Below are 21,889 nucleotides of genomic sequence, written 5' to 3' on the forward strand. Positions count from 1 at the left end.
CACCTCATCGTCCCAACGGACCGGGTCCACATCGGGCCCAGAGGCTGTCCAGCAGCGGTCGAGACCCGCCTGGGTTGGACACTACAAGGCCCCCTCTCCGGGTCTTCCAACCGACCGCCAGCCACTCGCTGTCTCTACTGAACACCGAGCGGCGTCTAGCCAAAGACCCCACTCAAGCCACTGTGTACCGCGCTGAGATTGACAAGCTGATCACAGCGGGACACATAAAGAAAATTGACATTCAAGAGGCCGACCAGACGATTGAATCCTGGTACGTGCCCCAACACAAGGTCCACCACAACGGCAAGGATCGCATTGTATTCAACTGCAGCTACCAGATCGGACTACAGAATCTGAATAAAGAACTCTTGCCCGGCCCGACACTCGGCCCCTCTCTCCTCGGCGTACTACTACGTTTCCGCCAAGACAAGAAGGCCATCAGCGGCGACATCAAAGGGATGTTCCTGCAGGTGCAACTAGTGGAGGAGGACAAGCCCTTGCTGCGGTTCCTATGGAGAGAGAGGATCAAAGATGAGCAACCATCCATCTACCAATGGGAGGTCCTCCCCTTCGGCACCACATGCAGCCCATGCTGTGCTACGTTCGCACTTCAAAAACATGTGACAGAAGACCCTGAAGCTGACGAGGAGGTCAGACAAAGTGTAGAGAGGAGTTTCTACGTGGACAACTGTCTGGAAAGCGTCTCGACGCCAGAAGAAGCCGAAGCCCTCCTGCTCAAGCTCCGTGCCTCACTGATCAAAGGCGGCTTTGATCTCCGGCAGTGGGCCAGCAGTGACCCTCAAGTACTTCGCAGCCTCTCCCCAGAGACAAAGGCAGCAAGCAGCGAGACCTGGATGGCGACCACCCCAGGTGAAGCACAGGAAATGACATTGGGCCTAGTCTGGCGCTTCAAAACAGACTCGCTCCATTACAAATACACACCCCTGACCACGGAGCAGGGAAGGTCGACCCCTCTACCGACCACCAGACGGAGCATATACAGAACACTCGCAAGTCAATACGACCCGCTGGGGTGTATCCTACCTTACACCACTCGGGCGAAAATGATTGTACGAGAGCTGTGGGACAAGGAACAGGGCTGGGACGACCCCATACCCGACCACCTAGCTTCCACCCGGAGAGAGTGGGAGAGAGAGCTCAGCTCGCTCCAAAATGTGAACATACGCCGAAGCTACTTCCCACCCACAGTGCGGCTGGAGACGTGCCAGATGGACCTGCACGTCTTCAGTGACGCCTCGGAAGTGGCCTACGGCTCGGTGGCCTACTTGCGGGCCCGAGAGGAGGGATGAGAAATACACACAGCCTTCATCCTGGCTCGCTCAAGGATAGCCCCCCGCAAGCAACAATCGATCCTGCGTCTAGAGCTCTGCGCAGCTCTGGTAGGCGCGCAACTCGCCACGTTAATCCAACGTGAACTCACCATCCCGGTGCAAAGAACAATCTTGTGGTCAGACTCCATGACCGTACTCACATGGATCCAGTCCGATTCTTGTAGATACAAGGTCTTCGTGGGAGTCAGAATCACAGAGATTCAAGACCTGGTAGGATCAGCGTGCTGGAGGTACGTGGACACGAAACAGAACCCAGCCGATGTCATCACATGGGGGATGTCCCTAGATGACCTCACACGTCACAATATCTACAGTGACGGTCCTGAGTTCCTCAAGCTCCCGGAGGAAGAGTGGCCTACCCCCACCCCTCGGGAGGCTAGTCAAGAGGAGGCAGAGATCAAGACATCTATGTTCTGTGGGTTGACGCACATCCCAGTCCCCACTGACCCTAACATAGACGACTGCCTCACCTTTGAGAGTGTGCAGCTAAAAACATTCATGTGGCACCACCCTGAGGTTCCCCCCACTACCGACATTGACGCATCAAACTACGTAGAGGCAGAACTCCTTCTGCTACAGCGAGCCCAAAGAGACTCGTTCCCAGATGAGCTAGACTGCCTGCAGGGAACAAAGCCAATCCCGTCAGACAGCAGACTGCTCCACTTGGCCCCTGAGCGCGACACCCATGGCCTCATCAGGGTGGGTGGTCGTCTGAGACGGGCCCCGGACTTAACGGATGACGTCAAGTTTCCTATAGTCCTCAACAGCCGACACAAGGTCACTGAGCTCATCATAAAGAAATACGACGAGGATGTGCACCACGCTGGGGCAGAGAGAGTCTTCGCTGAGATCCGACGTCGCTATTGGATACTGCAAGGAAGAGAAGCAGTACGACGCTTCCAGCGGACCTGTCTAGACTGTCGCAAGTGGCGAGCACAGCCCAGTATACCCATGATGGCCGACCTGCCTCCCTGTCGCCTCCGACTCGGCGAGAAGCCCTTTCACTCCGCGGGCGTGGACTGCTTCGGCCCGCTCTACGTGAAGAAAGGAAGAGGGACAGAGAAGAGGTGGGGCATTGTATTCAAGTGCATGACCACCCGAGCAGTACACATAGAACTCCTTCCGACCATGAGTACGGACTCATTCCTCATGGCCTTCCAGAGATTCACAGCGCGAAAAGGAAAACAGTCTACGTTGTTGTCTGATCACGGGACAAACTTCAAAGGCGGAGAAAGAGAGCTGAGAGAGAGCTTCCAAGCCATGGGTCCAGAACTTAAGACCCACCTCGCTCCTTATCAGATCGACTTCCAGTTTAACCCCCCGAACGCCCCTCACTTCGGGGGAACCTTGGACAGAGAAGTACGTTCCATAAAGACAGCTCTGTACGCCGTGCTTGGGGCCCAGACCGTGGCTGAAGAAGTCCTCACGACAGTCCTCACGGAGATCGAGGGAGTATTGAACTCAAAGCCCCTTGGTTACGTCTCAAGTGATGTAGCAGATGTCGACCCAGTCACACCCAACACTCTCTTGATGGGGCGGCTGGACCCCGCGCTTCCACAGACGGTGTACAGACCTGAAGAAGCGAACGGCCGAAGAATGTGGAGGTACAGTCAAATATTGGCTGACAAGTTTTGGAACAGTTTCCTCCTCCACTACCTACCGTCTCTCCAAACCCGTCAGAAATGGGTAAAGGATAGAGACAACTTACAAGTGGACACAGTCGTTATGATCATAGACCAGTCACTACCCCGAGCTATGTGGCCGGCCGGCCGCGTAAGCAAAGTGATCACTGGTGCCGACGGAAAGGTCAGAGCGGCAGAAGTTATTGTCCAGGGGCGGACCTACACCCGACCCGTGGCGAGGCTGATAGAGTTGCCGAGGCTCCCTGACTCCCCTGATGACGATCATGACCCACTGACTTTGTAGATTGCCCTACTCCCCACAACAGACATTGAGCAGTTGACTGGACTATTAATCTGTCTCCCTTAACTAATTAGGTGCGGACTAATTAGGAGGCGGCTGTTGTGAAGGGCCAGATTAAGGCGAGACACTGCAGGTGAATAGTCAAATATACTTTTTTTGTTGATTTTGAGATTTTGTTATATTTTGCTTCCTAAACATGTCTTCTATGAAACTAGTGACAATAAAACGTCAATAACACACATTTAGTTGTTTATTTTACATCATTTAGCCTTATTGCATCCATAAATGTGCACATATTTAATGGAGAAGTGCCTCATTTGCATATATAAACATAAATTTCAGAAAACTTGCAATATATTTTTTCTTAGTTTATATGTACATAACAAATTGGGAAAGTTTCATAGTGATATCTATTCAAATATGTTTTGCCTATTAGGGGGTACTACACTGTACTACACTGTTTGTAGCCTGTGTGTAGTTCTGTTCAGTTCAATAACATCATTATTATTATTATTCAGTTTTCAGGCATGTGTTTAGGTTGTCTATTACTAATGGTTTGATTAGGTATTGTGTTTGTAAATATCTGTTTAAAAAAAAAAGTATGGCATTTTACAATACAGAACTTTGAAGGCGTTTTCCCAAAAATTTGTTTTAAGAGTTTTTCCTCATACTCTGAGCCAGAAATCTCGACTTCAGTAGCACTCACATACACCAAACCTTCCAGTTATATTCATATCTATGTTCTGAAGGTATTTACAGAAGGGTTTGTTGATATCGCATTCATACCCTGATTTATATCACATTTTATTCCTAAAAACATGGCGAAATATGGAATTTTACCATAAAAATTGACTGAATGGAGTATTTTCTGATTTATGGAGTGATAAAAAGAGATATCCAAAATCCCCTCTGTAATAACCTTTGGCTCTAATATGTCAACAAAATGAAACTATAATTTTGAAAATGGCTTTATCCAATGTTCAGATTTCTGTCCTGGAATTATATGCAAATTAGTGCATATTTAAGTAGATCATGCCTCATTTGCATATTTAAACATACAATTTCAGAAAACTTGTAATACAAAAAAGTCTTGTCTTAATATAAGTAATCAACTGGGGAAGTTTCATTGTGATATCTATTAGTTAATTCTTTTACCCTATTCACCTGCAGTGTCTCCCCTTAAACTGAGAATCTACCTTTATCGTTTGATATACTTTGTATATTATATATATATACACGGAATATCCTTTTACCTGCGTTCAAACCAGAGTAATATTCGCTCTCCTTATTGGACAGCGCCCCCAGGCGCCAGCGCGCAGGCCCCCAACGGCAGGTTCAAAGACAAGTTCAGGCATGTCAGGACATGCCCGGAGACAGCGTAGTGATACCAGACAAAGACTGCGGTTTGGGACTAGATATTCACTTAAGTATAAATACAGCGCAAGGTGCGCACACCGTTACGTTCAGTACCTTACCCCACCTTCACCACGAGTCAACGTGTAGTGAAGTGAGAAACCTTGCGTATAACATCGCATTGAGAACCACGTGCTAATAGAATAGTAAAGTGTCAGAGTTTAATGCAGTAACGTCGAGTTCGACCTAATCTAATGTGAAGTAAATAGTCGTTCATTTATTGTATATCGTGCGGCCACAGTTCGTTCGTGTGTAGCATTACCCAGCGGTTCGTCGTGTCTTTAGCTAGTGTACTTAGCCAGGGTGTGTGGCCTAAATACGTCGCCCACACCCGAGGAGTCCTAGGCGGAGAACCGTTGGACATGTACACAGGAGAATCGGGGTCGGCGATTGCAGAACCATTACTGGTTGGATTATATTGATTTGGAACGTGGTACCCGGAGAAGAGCATCGTTGATTTCCACTATCGTTTGGGATTCAACCTCGTGAGGATTACAACTCGGGCTGGCCTCGTGGATGGAGGCTGGCTAACTGTCATCAATGCTATCGAGCATTTGGATTACAATTATTGCTTTGCTGCTGATCAAGGGAGTTTACAAGGACCGACTCCTGTACCTGGAGTCTCTTTATTCCTCATTGAATCAGACGGAGTACCCGAACATTCCTCTACCCTCCAGGCCTTTTACCCCCGGAGGGAACCCATTGTCTCCAGGCGGTACCAGTGTTGCCCTATATAGTTGCTACTATACGACAGGTGGTGTCAACTTAGACCCATCGTAGGATTCCTGCTATTCTTAGTGACTCATGCTATTGACTGACTTTACGTATATTCTTCGCCATACAAGCGCGACCCTAATTCTCATTCTGTAACCTAATGTTGCCTAATAATAATAAATTACCCTCAAATACTATTTCTTTGTCAATGCCGTGTTCTTGTGGGTGTTCACCATCTATATTTGATGTACTGTCTGGCGCAGTAATTAAAGTACATAACTAGCAGTGGTTTAATCTATCACAATCTTTAATACAGTCAGGGTTTTGTAACCCCTCAGTTACAATTGGTCCTTTGAGCCAAAGGGTATCAGTGTAATATTTAATATAATATTAATATTGACATGGCCAGTGGTGAACACTCTCCAAGCGGCTCCCCTAAGCTAGAACGCCCGCAGCGCAAACGTCAGCTACCTCCATATCGGGAGGACTTCGCTTTCGTTCTACCCCCTAGCTTATCTAAACAGACGTTAAATACGGATAAATCGGATAGTTTAAGCATGTCCAATCCTATCGACTTGGCGACCCTGCCAGTAGAGACCCCAGTGGGTTCAAACGAAACTGACTTAGCTCACGGGGGGACCAAGTGGGACATGACGTGACTATACCTCCAGACAGCATCACCGGGATAGACCCCGGAGCGCTCCAGGATAAAGAAAGCGCTCCAGGGATAGAACCCGACACACCACCAAGAGAAGAGAACCGCGCCCAGGAGATAGACCTTGGAGCGCGCCAGGAGAACAGATCTCCAACAAGCCCTGTCAGCACCCGATCACCTCCGTCAGTGTCATCCCCCAGCGAGGCGGACCAGCAAGCCTTGATCGCCACGCTGACAGCCTCAACCGAAAGAGACCGACTCCAGGGTGAGCACGACCGGCTTCAAGCAAAGACGCTTAGTGAGCGCGAACACTCTGCCACGGAAAGAGAGCGCCTCCACGCGCAACTCCAAGCGCAAGCCCTTAGTGAGCGCGAACACTCTGCAGCGGAACGAGAGCGCCTCCGGGCGCAACAATTAAGTGAGCGCGAACACTCTGCCGTGGAACGAGAGCGCCTCCAGGCTCAACAAATGAGCGAGCGCGAACAACGAGAGCGCCTCCAGGCGCAACAATTAAGCGAGCGCGAACACTCTGCAGCGGAACGAGAGCGCCTTCACGCGCAACTCCAAGCGCAAGCCCTTAGTGAGCGCGAACACTCTGCAACTGAACGAGAGCGCCTCCAGGCGCAACAAAGGAGTGAGGACGACCGCATAAGACTGGAGGAGAGGCGCCTTCAGACGGAAGAGAACATCGAACTAGACCGCGCCAATGCACAGCGCGACGCCGCCAATGCACAGCGCGAAGCAGAGCGCAACGCCGCCAATGCACAGCGCGAAGCAGAGCGCGACGCCGCCAATGCGAAGCGCGAAGCAGAGTGCGACCGGATGCAGGCGCAGATGATAGAACAATTGATCGCTACGGCGACACCCCCTCTCTCCACACGGAGCTCCCGGAGATCATCACGACAAGGGTCTAGGGCACCTTCCCCTACCCGACAAAGCTACCCGCGACCCGGCCAACAGGAGGAACCTGTCTACGTCTCCAAGCCCCCTCCCCGAACGGTCCATACGAGACCCAGCCAACGGGAAGAACCGGCCTACGTCGCCGAGAGACTAACTAGAAGACTCCAGGACCTAGAAGAGGAAGAGGAGGAATATCAAGCCCACCAGCACGAACGTACTCTGGACCAGGAGGCCCAGTACAGCCCCGACTTCAGCCCCGAGTCACTGCACTACAAACCCCCGACCCAACTCACGGGTGAGTTTGACGTACAGTCAGCACCGAGGAACAGCACCTGGGGACCCGGCCTCTGGTACCCACCAAGTACTAACCCACGACCACACGTACGGGGAGACTCGCCCAGGAGGCCTCTTCCCCTACGCTCACCAATGGCATCGTACCTTGGCACACCGACGTTCCCAGACTTTACGCGCAAGGACAGAGCACAGTACACGGAATTACGCATGTGTTTGGAGACTATGATGTCCGATGTCCCCGACGAGTCGTACAAATATGCCATCCTCCTCAAGCATCTCAAGGTGCCCAGAGCGCATAACATAGCGCTGGCATATTCCAACTCAAGCACCCCATACTCCGCGGCTCTGGTGGCCCTCGACCAGCGTTATGGACGCATATGGGATTACGTGATCCAAGAAATATGGGATATCGACCGTCTCCCCCCAGCCAAAGACAATAGAGCACTGGATGACCTCTCTATCAAGGTACAATCCCTTGTGGGGATGCTGGGGTCCCAAAAGGAGAAGGGGAGATATGAACTGTATGCAAATTCTAATGTGGAGCGAATACTGGAGAAGCTCCCTCCAGCCCGCCAAGAGCGTTTTCGGCGGCAGAGAGACCACCGTGATCCCAACGGCCCAGAGCCATCCCTCCTAGACCTGGCCGCTTTCCTCGCAAGGGAAGTTAGTAGCCTACGACTGGACACATTTGTGTGGAGTGGATCTAGCCCAAGAGATGGACCTCGGAGGTCCAACGATAACCGCCGGTCAGTGACAGTTATGCACCAGGCAGAGTCAGTGCCGCAGCACAAGAACCACAGCACCCCCCAGACCAGGGGGAAGTGGAAGATTGTATGCCAGTACTGTGAAAATGAACATTGGCTGTCTCAATGTGACACCTTCAAGAAGCTGACCGCTGACGAGGTGAGTCAGTGGATCAAAGCCAACCGCTGCTGCTTCCGCTGCGCGCGCAGCCATATGGCAGCTGAGTGCCGCCTAAAGAAAAGATGCAGCAAGTACGACGGCGCCCACTTGGAGGTCCTACACGACAGCAACAAGAAGAAACCCGTACCCCCAAGCAGCTCGTGAGTGAACGTCATGTACATAGACCCTGCGAAGAGCTGGAGCTCCCGAGTGCTCTTGAAGGTGGTCCGAGTGCTCTTAAGCTATGAGGACAAGGTCATGGACACTTACGCCGTCCTAGACGATGGGTCAGAAAAGACTCTCCTCCTCGCATCCGCCGCAGCCCGGCTGGGTCTGCGGGGGAGCGAAGAAACAATGACAATCCGTACCATTAGAAGAGACCTGAAGACCATAAAGGGTGAAAATGTCTCCTTCACGATAGCAGCGGTCGGGCAGCCCGAGAACCAGTATAGCATCACTAACGCCTTCACCAGCCACGACATAGGCCTGTCACAGTACACCTACCCCATCCCAAAGCTGATGGAGAAATACGTGCACCTACGTCAACTACCTATACCGCTCATCGACGACACCACCCCGACCCTGCTCATAGGATCCGACCACGCACACCTCATCGTCCCAACGGACCGGATCCACATCGGGCCCAGAGGCTGTCCAGCAGCGGTCGAGACCCGCCTGGGTTGGACACTACAAGGCCCCCTCTCCGGGTCTTCCAACCGACCGCCAGCCACTCGCTGTCTCTACACAAGGATAAACGAAGAAGACACCACCCTCTTGCAGCACGTCGAGAGGCTATGGACATTAGACGCGATGCCCTTTAAGAATGAAAAGAAACTCGTTCGCTCAAAGGAAGACACTTATGCCATAGCCCTCCTCGAGCAGAAGACAAAGAGAGTCGAGGTCAACGGAGTGATGAGATACGCAACTCCACTCTTGAGGCGAGAGGGTATGCCCACTGTTGTGAAGGGCCAGATTAAACCGAATATATATATTTATTTATATATATATATTTAATTGTATTTGTATATTCTCTAATATTCCCTGATATCCCTTGTATATTCCTTGTACAATATGCATTGAATATCCATTCTAGCCTACTGAACATCCCATAATAGTCTCCATTCTACTATTGGTCGAGACCTTGGTGCCAGGCTGCCATACCCCTCAGACCCAGTTCAAACGTACCGCTCCACATGTACGAACAAGTCCTAGTTCCGCGTAGGAATCTGGCTACCGCACCACTAATGGGACTATTTGTTCATAGTGCGTATATATACTGCGCTACTAAAGTAGGACTTCCTTTTCAGTCCAGTTTCTTACCCTCCAATAGAGTCACAGACGTAAAGCCTCCCCGCGACGCCACATGTGGGAGTAAGGCCAAGTTCGCCTACCATCGGTATTGAGACATCGTGTATATTAATATTTGAATAGTCATATTTGGCACTATATCGTCGAGTTGGACGTAGTCTATTAAGCTAATAATAGTCTGTTAATATATAGTGCTTCGTGCAGTGAGAATACTACCGTAGTCAGTACCCCATCGTTTCGGGCAGAGAACTGGCTGCTTATCCAGGGTGGTTGACCCCACGTGAAGCTGCACCCGAGGAGCCCCAGAGCCGACGAGCGAGTGGACCTGTATACCGGATTATTCTACCGACGACAGCCCGCCTTCCCAGGCACGGATTATGCTTTGTATACTTTGATTATTCCATGGATAAAGACCCCCGACACTGCCGTGTGTTGGAACCCCCCCCCCCCCTGGAGAGGACGCAAGGTGAGGAGACGCTCTGCAAGACGAGGTCGCTTCACGTCTCTCCTCCGTGGACCGGATGACGCCGGCCCACAAAGAGTCCACCTGCTTTCATCTGTGGTCCAAGGATCGCCGGCGCATTGAACGGCACTACAGTGGGTTCACCTGGGATACCCTTGGCCGGATGAGGCAGCCGGATTCTACCCCCCCCCCCCCTCCTACTCCTGTCGGCTTACAAGCGACCGGATTAACCCCCCCTAGTGTATCCAGTATATAATCATTAAAGTATCATTGCTGTTATTCCTTAAACTATTCCAGGTCGTATATGTACCACCTGCGCCTTCAGAGATTGGACATTCTCTATTGATATACCGACGAATACTCTTGCCATAAAAGTGCATACTAATTCCCATTCATAAATGTGATTGATTTGATTAAGTGCTTGCTCTACACACCATCGCTGTGTAGAAATAAAGACCTATTTCTAATTCGTACATTTGTGTTGGATCCGTTTCATCTACGTGACAGTGTTCATCATAATATATTTATGCCGTGTACTGGGTGGCCGAATATTAAGTACAAAGGTAGTGGTAGTAAGTATCATATCTAGTAATACAGTCAGGGAATTGTACCCCTCAGTTACAATTGGTCCTTCGAGCCGGAGGGTAATTAGTGTAATATTAATATAGTGTTATTAATATTGAAATGGCCTATGATGAACACTCCACGAAACGATCCTCCTAACCAACGCCCGCAGCGCGAACGACGGCTCCCTCAGTACTTAGAGGCTTACGCTGTCAGTCAACAACCTAGTCTTCTACTAACAGTAAACGCGGTAAAACTAGAAAGTAAAAGTATGTCTAACCCCAACGCCCAGACTACCCCGACCATAGAGGCCCCTACGGGCTCTAATGTAACTGACCAAGTTCACGGTGGGGACCAGTGGGAACCAGACATGACTTCACACCCCGCCAGTACTGAAGAAGTAGTCCCCGATGAGTCCCGGGAGGAATACAACGCTACCGAGAGAGAACTCGGCACGGAAGAAGACGGGGAGAGCACCGTGGAGATAGAGCTCCAAGGCTCCGCAAGGAGTACCCCGAGGGAAGGCTCCCCTATACAACCGCCTTCTCCCAGCGAGGCAGAGAGGACCCTACAGCAGGCCTTCCTCATCAGCCTGAACGCCGCTGCTGAACGCGACCGACTGCAGATCCAGCAGCGGAGCGAAGAAGAGCATATACGTCTAGAACTAAGACGCATTCAGAGAGAAGAGAATGTGGCCCGAGACCGAGCAGACAGCCAGCGAGCAGCTGCTGGTGCTCTACGGGACGCAGAGCGCAACAGACAGCAAGCGCAACTAATAGAACAGCTGATCAGACGGACAACACCCTCTCCCTCCGCCAGAGGCTCCAGGAACTCGTCTAGACACACCTCCAGGGCGGCATCCCCTAGCCGAGTAAACAACCCTGAACTTGACCAACAGACGAGGTCTATACCCCCCACAGACCACCTCCCCCCACCGGTCCAAGCGAGACCTAGCAACCGGGAAGGAGCAGCATATCCTGTGGAGAGGCTAAACCAGAGACTACAAGCACTGGATGACCTAACTGAAGACGAAGAGGAAGAGGAGGAGAGCCACGCCCGACGACAGCACAGTACTCTACCGGACCAGGAGGTCCGGTACAGCCCAGGCTATACTCCCGCGGAGCTGCGCTACAGACCCCCGACTCTATACACGGGTGAGCACGACGCACGACCCGCACCGAGGAACAGCACCTGGACAAGCGGGCCATGGTACACTGCCGGTACCAGCCCATACCAAGGAGCGGGAGGAGACTCGCCTAGGAGGCCTCTCCCCCAACGCTCGCCGATGTATCCACAGTCAGCGTCATACATTGGCCCGCCTATGGTACCCGACTTCACCCAAGAGAACCGGGCCCAGTATACAGAACTCCGCATGTGTCTGGAGACCATGTTGGTGGATGTATTGGATGAACGCCATAAATACGCCATCCTACTGAAGCACTTAAAGGTACCCCGCGCACATAATATAGCGCTCGCCTACGCGACTTCCACCACCCCATACACAGCAGCGCTGGTAGCATTGGACCAGAGGTATGGGCGCATATGGGATTACGTGATCCAGGAGATCCGACACATCGACCGCTTACCCCCAGCAATAGACAATCGAGCACTGGACGACCTGTCCATCAGAGTGCAGTCCCTGGTAGGGATGTTGGGAGCGCAGAGAGAGAAGGGGAGGCATGAACTTTACGCCAACTCAAATGTGGAAAGGATCTTGGAGAAGCTGCCGCCCGCTCGACAGGAGCGTTTTAGGCGACAGAGGGACCACCGAGACCCGAATGGCCCCGAACCGAACCTCCTCGATCTAGCAGACTTCCTGGCGAGAGAAGTCAGCAGCCTACGGCTAGATACATTCGGACGGAGCACCCCTGGCTCCAGAGAAGGAACCAGACGACTAAATGATGGAAGAAGATCGGTGACTGTGATGCACCAATCGGAGTCAGTACCGAGCAGCAGGAGCCACAGTACCCCCTCCAGAACGGAGAAGTGGAAGATAGTGTGCCCCTACTGTGAGAAAGAACACTGGCTAGCGCAATGTGACTCCTTCCCCAAGCTGAACGCGGAGGAAGCAAGTCAATGGATAAAGTCCAACAAGCGCTGTTTTCGCTGTGCGCGCTCACACATGGCAGCCGAATGCCGCTTAAAGAAAAGGTGCACCAAGTGCGATGGAGCCCATCTGGACATACTTCACGACAGTAACAGACGGCGCCCTTCACCCGCACCATCCAGCCGCAAAGCGAGCGTCATGTACATCGATCCCGCCAGCAGCAGTGGAGCCCGAGTACTCCTAAAAGTAGTGCGTGTGACACTAAGCTACCAGAATAAAGTCCTGGACACTTACGCCGTCCTCGATGACGGGTCAGAGAAGACCCTTCTGCTCGCCTCCGCTGCGGCCCAGCTAGGGCTGCGGGGAAGCGAAACCCAAATGACAATTCGGACAATAAGACGAGATTTGAAGACGATAAAGGGCGAGAATGTCTCATTCTCTATCGCAGCAAGCGGCCAGCCTGAGCGACGGTACCAGATTACAGACGCTTTCACCAGCCAAGAAATAGGACTGTCGCGGTACACATACCCCGTCGCCAAGCTGATGGAGAAATATGCACATCTGCGCAAGTTACCGATCCCGCTCATAGACAATGCTATGCCGACCCTGTTGATAGGCTCCGACCATGCAGACCTCATTGTCCCGATAGACCGGGTTCATACCGGACCCAGAGGCTGTCCTGCAGCAGTCGAGACCCGTTTGGGATGGACTCTCCAAGGCCCGCTCGCCAAATCTCTCAACCGAAGTACAGCCACTAGATGTCTCCACTCCCGAGGACCAAGAGGGAGAAACCGCACTCCTGCAACACGTAGAGCGGCTATGGACCTTGGAACAAATGCCCTTTAAGAACGGAAAGAAAGACATTCGCTCTAAAGATGACATTTACGCCATTCACCTCCTCGAGACAGGGACCAAGAGAGTCCCGGTCAACGGCGTGTTGAGATACGCCACGCCACTCCTGCGGCGAGAAGGAATGCCTACTTTCCACGCCAAGACAGACGCCACAGAACGGTACCTGCTGAACACGGAGCGGCGCTTAGCCAAGAACCCCGCCCAAGAGAGTGTATACCGCGCTGAGATTGAGAAGCTCAACACAGCGGGACACGTCACAAAGATGGACATTAAAGAGGCTGACCAGACCACTGAATCGTGGTACGTGCCTCACCACAAGGTCCATCACAACGGTAAAGACCGCATAGTATTTAACTGCAGCTACCAGATCGGATCCCAAAATCTGAATAAAGAGTTACTGCCCGGTCCCACACTCGGCCCCTCCCTACTCGGCGTTCTACTCCGCTTCCGCCAGGAAAAGGTGGCCATCAGCGGGGACATTAAAGGAATGTTCCTGCAGGTGAGATTAGTAGAGGCGGACAAGCCCCTGTTACGGTTCCTATGGAGAGAGAAGCCAGGAGATGAGCACCCAGCCATCTACCAATGGGAAGTCCTCCCCTTCGGAACGACGTGCAGCCCCTGCTGTGCTACATTTGCACTACAGAAACATGTAGCAGAGGACCCAGCAGCGGACAAAGAGGTCCGACACAGCGTAAAGAACAGCTTCTACGTAGACAACTGTCTACAAAGCCTTTCAACCCAAGAAGAAGCCGAGGCTCTCCTGATTAAACTCCGCGCCTCATTGATCAAAGGCGGCTTTGATCTCAGGCAGTGGGCCAGCAGCGATCCGCAAGTACTGCGCAGCCTCTCCTCCGAGGACAAGGCAGCCAGCAGCGAGACCTGGATGGCTACAATCCCGGGAGAAGCCCAGGAGATGACCCTGGGGTTGGTGTGGCGATTCAAAACAGATTCGCTTCACTACAGACACAAGCCCCTGACTACGGAGCAGGGAAGGCCGGTGGCGGCGCCGACCACCAGACGGAGTGTGTACACAACACTCGCCCGACAATATGACCCGCTAGGATGTATTCTACCGTACACCACCAGGGCAAAAATGATTGTACGAGCATTGTGGGACAAGGACCAGGGCTTGGACGACCCCATTCCCGCACACCTTGCATCCACCTGGAGAGAGTGGGAGATGGAGCTCCACTCACTCCCAGGCGTTAATATGCGCCGAAGCTACTTCCCACCCACGGTGAGGCCAGAGACATGTAAAATGGACTTACACGTCTTCAGTGACGCCTCAGAGGTCGCATACGGATCAGTAGCCTACTTGCGGGCCCAAGAGAAGGGGCGAGAGATCTACACAGCATTTGTCCTCGCCCGCTCGAGAATAGCCCCACGCAAGCAACAATCTATCCCACGTCTAGAGCTCTGCGCAGCCCTAGCCGGAGCGCACCTAGCCACGCTCATCCAACGTGAGCTCACCATACCGGTGTCTAGAACAATCCTGTGGTCAGATTCCACGACGGTACTCGCCTGGATCAAATCGGACTCATGCAAGTACAAAGTCTTCGTGGGAGTCAGAGTCACCGAGATTCAAGACTTAACCGAAGAGTTAACCGGAGAAACAGAGTGGCGCTACGTTGATACAAAACAGAACCCAGCTGACGTCATCACCCGGGGAATCCCCCTAGATGACTTCACCCGTCGCAATGTCTACAGTGACGGCCCCGCATTCCTAAGACTCCCGGAAGGACAGTGGCCCATGCCTATCCCGAGGGAAGCAAGTCCAGAGGAGGTGGAAAATAAGAAGTCTGTGTTCTGTGGATTGAGCACCGTAGCCTCCACCGACCCTAGCATAGACGATTGCACGTCCATAGAGAGTGCACAACAAAGAACATTCCTGCGGTACCACCCGGAGTGCAAGTCCCCCGCTGATATGTCAGCAGCTAACTACGAGGAAGCAGAATTGCTTCTACTACAGCGAGCCCAGAGAGACTCGTTCCCCGATGAATTGGCCTGTCTACAGGGAGGAAAGCCTGTCCCATCCGACAGCAGATTAATTCATCTGGCCCCCGAGAGCGACGCTCATACCCTCATCAGAGTGGGTGGTCGCCTACGCAGAGCCCCCAATCTACCGGATGACATTAAATACCCGATCGTATTGAACAGCTGACACAAGGTCACAGAGCTGATTATAAAGAAATACGATGAGGATGTACATCACGCAGGAGCAGAAAGAGTCTTCGCGGAAATCAGACGTCGTTACTGGATCCTACAAGGAAGAGAGGCGGTACGACGCTTCCAGCGAACATGTCTAGACTGCCGCAAGTGGCGCGCGCAGCCCAGCATACCAAGGATGGCTGACCTTCCTCCATGTCGCCTCCGAATCTGTGACAAGCCATTCCACTCAACGGGTATGGACTGCTTTGGCCCGCTGCACATAAAGAAAGGAAGAGGAACCGAGAAGCGGTGGGGTATTGTATTCAAATGCATGACCACCAGAGCGATACACATCGAGCTTCTCCCGACTCATTCCTTATGGCCTTCCGTAGATTCACATCACGGAAAGGAAGACCGTCTACCCTATTGTCCGATCATGGGACAAACTTCAAAGGCGGCGAAAGAGAGCTGAGAGAGAGCTTCCAAGCTATGGGCCCAGAACTTAAGACCCACCTCGCTCCAGCACAGGTTGATTTCCAATTCAACCCCCCAAACGCACCCCACTTCGGTGGCACTTGGGAACGAGAAGTGCGCTCCATAAAGACAGCCCTGTACGCAGTACTTGGGGCCCAGACTGTGGCGAAGAAGTCCTAATGACAGTCCTCACGGAGATTGAGGGAGTACTTAACTCGAAGCCCCTCGGATATGTCTCCAGTGATGTGGCGGATATCGACCCAGTTACCCCCAACACACTCCTGATGGGGCGGCTAGATCCTGCATTACCCCAGACAATGTACCGGCCTGAAGAAGCGAACGGCCGACGAATGTGGAGGTACAGCCAAGTATTAGCCGACAAGTTTTGGAGCAGTTTCCTACTGCACTACCTACCGTCTCTACAGACCCGCCAGAAGTGGGTAAAGGAGAGAGACAATTTGACAGAAGGAACAGTCGTCATGATTATTGATCAATCACTGCCCAGAGCTATGTGGCCGGCCGGCCGCGTAAGCAAAGTGATCACCGGTGCCGACGGCAAGGTCCGAGCAGCTGAAGTGCTCGTCCAGGGTCGCACTTACACCCGTCCCGTGGCGAGGCTCATAGAACTGCCTCGACTCCCAGACACAATCGATGATGACCATGACCCTATAACCCTATGACTTTGTGAAGTTGACTGACCCCTACAGCAAACCCTTATGTGTAAATAGACAACGCGATTAATCTGTCTCTGTTTAACTGATTAGGTCTGGGACCAATCAGGGGGTGGCTGTTGTGAAGGGCCAGATTAAACCGAATATATATATTTATTTATATATATATATTTAATTGTATTTGTATATTCTCTAATATTCCCTGATATCCCTTGTATATTCCTTGTACAATATGCATTGAATATCCATTCTAGCCTACTGAACATCCCATAATAGTCTCCATTCTACTATTGGTCGAGACCTTGGTGCCAGGCTGCCATACCCCTCAGACCCAGTTCAAACGTACCGCTCCACATGTACGAACAAGTCCTAGTTCCGCGTAGGAATCTGGCTACCGCACCACTAATGGCACTATTTGTTCATAGTGCGTATATATACTGCGCTACTAAAGTAGGACTTCCTTTTCAGTCCAGTTTCTTACCCTCCAATAGAGTCACAGACGTAAAGCCTCCCCGCGACGCCACGTGTGGGAGTAAGGCCAAGTTCGCCTACCATCGGTATTGAGACATCGTGTATATTAATATTTGAATAGTCATATTTGGCACTATATCGTCGAGTTGGACGTAGTCTATTAAGCTAATAATAGTCTGTTAATATATAGTGCTTCGTGCGGTGAGAATACTACCGTAGTCAGTACCCCATCGTTTCGGGCAGAGAACTGGCTGCTTATCCAGGGTGGTTGACCCCACGTGAAGCTGCACCCGAGGAGCCCCAGAGCCGACGAGCGAGTGGACCTGTATACCGGATTATTCTACCGACGACAGCCCGCCTTCCCAGGCACGGATTATGCTTTGTATACTTTGATTATTCCATGGATAAAGACCCCCGACACTGCCGTGTGTTGGAACCCCCCCCCCCTGGAGAGGACGCAAGGTGAGGAGACGCTCTGCAAGACGAGGTCGCTTCACGTCTCTCCTCCGTGGACCGGATGACGCCGGCCCACAAAGAGTCCACCTGCTTTCATCTGTGGTCCAAGGATCGCCGGCGCATTGAACGGCACTACAGTGGGTTCACCTGGGATACCCTTGGCCGGATGAGGCAGCCGGATTCTACCCCCCCCCCCCTCCTACTCCTGTCGGCTTACAAGCGACCGGATTAACCCCCCCTAGTGTATCCAGTATATAATCATTAAAGTATCATTGCTGTTATTCCTTAAACTATTCCAGGTCGTATATGTACCACCTGCGCCTTCAGAGATTGGACATTCTCTATTGATATACCGACGAATACTCTTGCCATAAAAGTGCATACTAATTCCCATTCATAAATGTGATTGATTTGATTAAGTGCTTGCTCTACACACCATCGCTGTGTAGAAATAAAGACCTATTTCTAATTCGTACATTTGTGTTGGATCCGTTTCATCTATGTGACAGTGTTCATCATAATATATTTATGCCGTGTACTGGGTGGCCGAATATTAAGTACAAAGGTAGTGGTAGTAAGTATCATATCTAGTAATACAGTCAGGGAATTGTACCCCTCAGTTACACCCACCCTCCACGCCTCAAAAGAAGCGACAGAGCGATATCTACTGAACACCGAGCGGCGTCTAGCCAAAGACCCCACTCAAGCCACTGTGTACCGCGCTGAGATTGACAAGCTGATCACAGCGGGACACATAAAGAAAATTGACATTCAAGAGGCCGACCAGACGATTGAATCCTGGTACGTGCCCCACCACAAGGTCCACCACAACGGCAAGGATCGCATTGTATTCAACTGCAGCTACCAGATCGGACTACAGAATCTGAATAAAGAACTCTTGCCTGGCCCGACACTCGGCCCCTCTCTCCTCGGCGTACTACTACGTTTCCGCCAAGACAAGGTGGCCATCAGCGGCGACATCAAAGGGATGTTCCTGCAGGTGCGACTAGTGGAGGAGGACAAGCCCTTGCTGCGGTTCCTATGGAGAGAGAGGATCAAAGATGAGCAACCATCCATCTACCAATGGGAGGTCCTCCCCTTCGGCACCACATGCAGCCCATGCTGTGCTACGTTCGCACTTCAAAAACATGTGACAGAAGACCCTGAAGCTGACGAGGAGGTCAGACAAAGTGTAGAGAGGAGTTTCTACGTGGACAACTGTCTGCAAAGCGTCTCGACGCCAGAAGAACACGAAGCCCTCCTGCTCAAGCTCCGCACCTCACTGATCAAAGGCGGCTTTGATCTCCGGCAGTGGGCCAGCAGTGACCCTCAAGTACTTTGCAGCCTCTCCCCAGAGACAAAGGCAGCAAGCAGCGAGACCTGGATGGCGACCACCCCAGGTGAAGCACAGGAAATGACATTGGGCCTAGTCTGGCGCTTCAAAACAGACTCGCTCCATTACAAATACACACCCCTGACCACGGAGCAGGGAAGGTCGACCCCTCTACCGACCACCAGACGGAGCGTATACAGAACACTCGCAAGTCAATACGACCCGCTGGGGTGTATCCTACCTTACACCACTCGGGCGAAAATGATTGTACGAGAGCTGTGGGACAAGGAACAGGGCTGGGACGACCCCATACCCGACCACCTAGCTTCCACCTGGAGAGAGTGGGAGAGAGAGCTCAGCTCGCTCCAAAATGTGAACATACGCCGAAGCTACTTCCCACCCACAGTGCGGCTGGAGACGTGCCAGATGGACCTGCACGTCTTCAGTGACGCCTCGGAAGTGGCCTACGGCTCGGTGGCCTACTTGCGGGCCCGAGAGGAGGGATGAGAAATACACACAGCCTTCATCCTGGCTCGCTCAAGGATAGCCCCCCGCAAGCAACAATCGATCCTGCGTCTAGAGCTCTGCGCAGCTCTGGTAGGCACGCAACTCGCCACGTTAATACAACGTGAACTCACCATCCCGGTGCAAAGAACAATCTTGTGGTCAGACTCCATGACCGTACTCACATGGATCCAGTCCGATTCTTGTAGATACAAGGTCTTCGTGGGAGTCAGAATCACAGAGATTCAAGACCTGGTAGGATCAGCGTGCTGGAGGTACGTGGACACGAAACAGAACCCAGCCGATGTCATCACACGGGGGATGTCCCTAGATGACCTCACACGTCACAATATCTACAGTGACGGTCCTGAGTTCCTCAAGCTCCCGGAGGAAGAGTGGCCTACCCCCACCCCTCGGGAGGCTAGTCAAGAGGAGGCAGAGATCAAGAAATCTATGTTCTGTGGGTTGACGCACATCCCAGTCCCCACTGACCCTAACATAGACGACTGCCTCACCTTTGAGAGTGCGCAGCTAAAAACATTCCTGTGGCACCACCCTTAGGTTCCCCCCACTACCGACATTGACGCATCGAACTACGTAGAGGCAGAACTCCTTCTGCTACAGCGAGCCCAAAGAGACTCGTTCCCCGATGAGCTAGACTGCCTGCAGGGAACAAAGCCAATCCCGTCAGACAGCAGACTGCTCCACTTGGCCCCTGAGCGCGACACCCATGGCCTCATCAGGGTGAGTGGTCGTCTGAGACGGGCCCCGGACTTAACGGATGACGTCAAGTTTCCTATAGTCCTCAACAGCCGACACAAGGTCACTGAGCTCATCATAAAGAAATACGATGAGGATGTGCACCACGCTGGGGCAGAGAGAGTCTTCGCTGAGATCCGACGTCGCTATTGGATACTGCAAGGAAGAGAAGCAGTATGACGCTTCCAGCGGACCTGTCTAGACTGTCGCAAGTGGCGAGCACAGCCCAGTATACCCATGATGGCCGACCTGCCTCCCTGTCGCCTCCGACTCGGCGAGAAGCCCTTTCACTCCACGGGCGTTGACTGCTTCGGCCCGCTCTACGTGAAGAAAGGAAGAGGGACAGAGAAGAGGTGGGGCATTGTATTCAAGTGCATGACCACCCGAGCAGTACACATAGAACTCCTTCCGACCATGAGTACGGACTCATTCCTCATGGCCTTCCGGAGATTCACAGCGCGAAGAGGAAAACCGTCTACATTGTTGTCTGATCACGGGACAAACTTCAAAGGCGGAGAAAGAGAGCTGAGAGAGAGCTTCCAAGCCATGGGTCCAGAACTTAAGACCCACCTCGCTCCTTATCAGATCGACTTCCAGTTTAACCCCCCGAACGCCCCTCACTTCGGGGGAACCTTGGAAAGAGAAGTACGTTCCATAAAGACAGCTCTGTACGCCGTGCTTGGGGCCCAGACCGTGGCTGAAGAAGTCCTCACGACAGTCCTCACGGAGATCGAGGGAGTATTGAACTCAAAGCCCCTCGGTTACGTCTCAAGTGATGTAGCAGATGTCGACCCAGTCACCCCCAACACTCTCTTGATGGGGCGGCTGGACCCCGCGCTTCCACAGACGGTGTACAGACCTGAAGAAGCAAACGGCCGAAGAATGTGGAGGTACAGTCAAATATTGGCTGACAAGTTTTGGAACAGTTTCCTCCTCCACTACCTACCGTCTCTCCAAACCCGTCAGAAATGGGTAAAGGATAGAGACAACTTACAAGTGGACACAGTCGTTATGATCATAGACCAGTCACTACCCCGAGCTATGTGGCCGGCCGGCCGCATAAGCGAAGTGATCACTGGTGCCGACGGAAAGGTCAGAGCGGCAGAAGTTATTGTCCAGGGGCGGACCTACACCCGACCCGTGGCGAGGCTGATAGAGTTGCCGAGGCTCCCTGACTCCCCTGATGACGATCATGACCCACTGACTTTGTAGATTGCCCTACTCCCCATAACAGACATTGAGCAGTTGACTGGACTATTAATCTGTCTCCCTTAACTAATTAGGTGCAGACTAATTAGGAGGCGGCTGTTGTGAAGGGCCAGATTAAACTGAGAATCTACCTTTATCGTTTGATATACTTTGTATATTATATATATATACACGGAATATCCCTTTACCTGCGTTCAAACCAGAGTAATATTCGCTCTCCTTATTGGACAGCGCCCCCAGGCGCCAGCGCGCAGGCCCCCAACGGCAGGTTCAAAGACAAGTTCAGGCATGTCAGGACAAGCCCGGAGACAGCGTAGTGATACCAGACAAAGACTGCGGTTTGGGACTAGATATTCACTTAAGTATAAATACAGCGCAAGGTGCGCACGCCGTTACGTTCAGTACCTTACCCCACCTTCACCACGAGTCAACGTGTAGTGAAGTGAGCAACCTTGCGTCTAACAGAGCATTGAGAA

Source organism: Notolepis coatsorum, assembly GCF_963971535.1.
Source record: "Notolepis coatsorum genome assembly, chromosome: 7".
Classification (NCBI taxonomy): Eukaryota; Metazoa; Chordata; class Actinopteri; order Aulopiformes; family Paralepididae; genus Notolepis; species Notolepis coatsorum.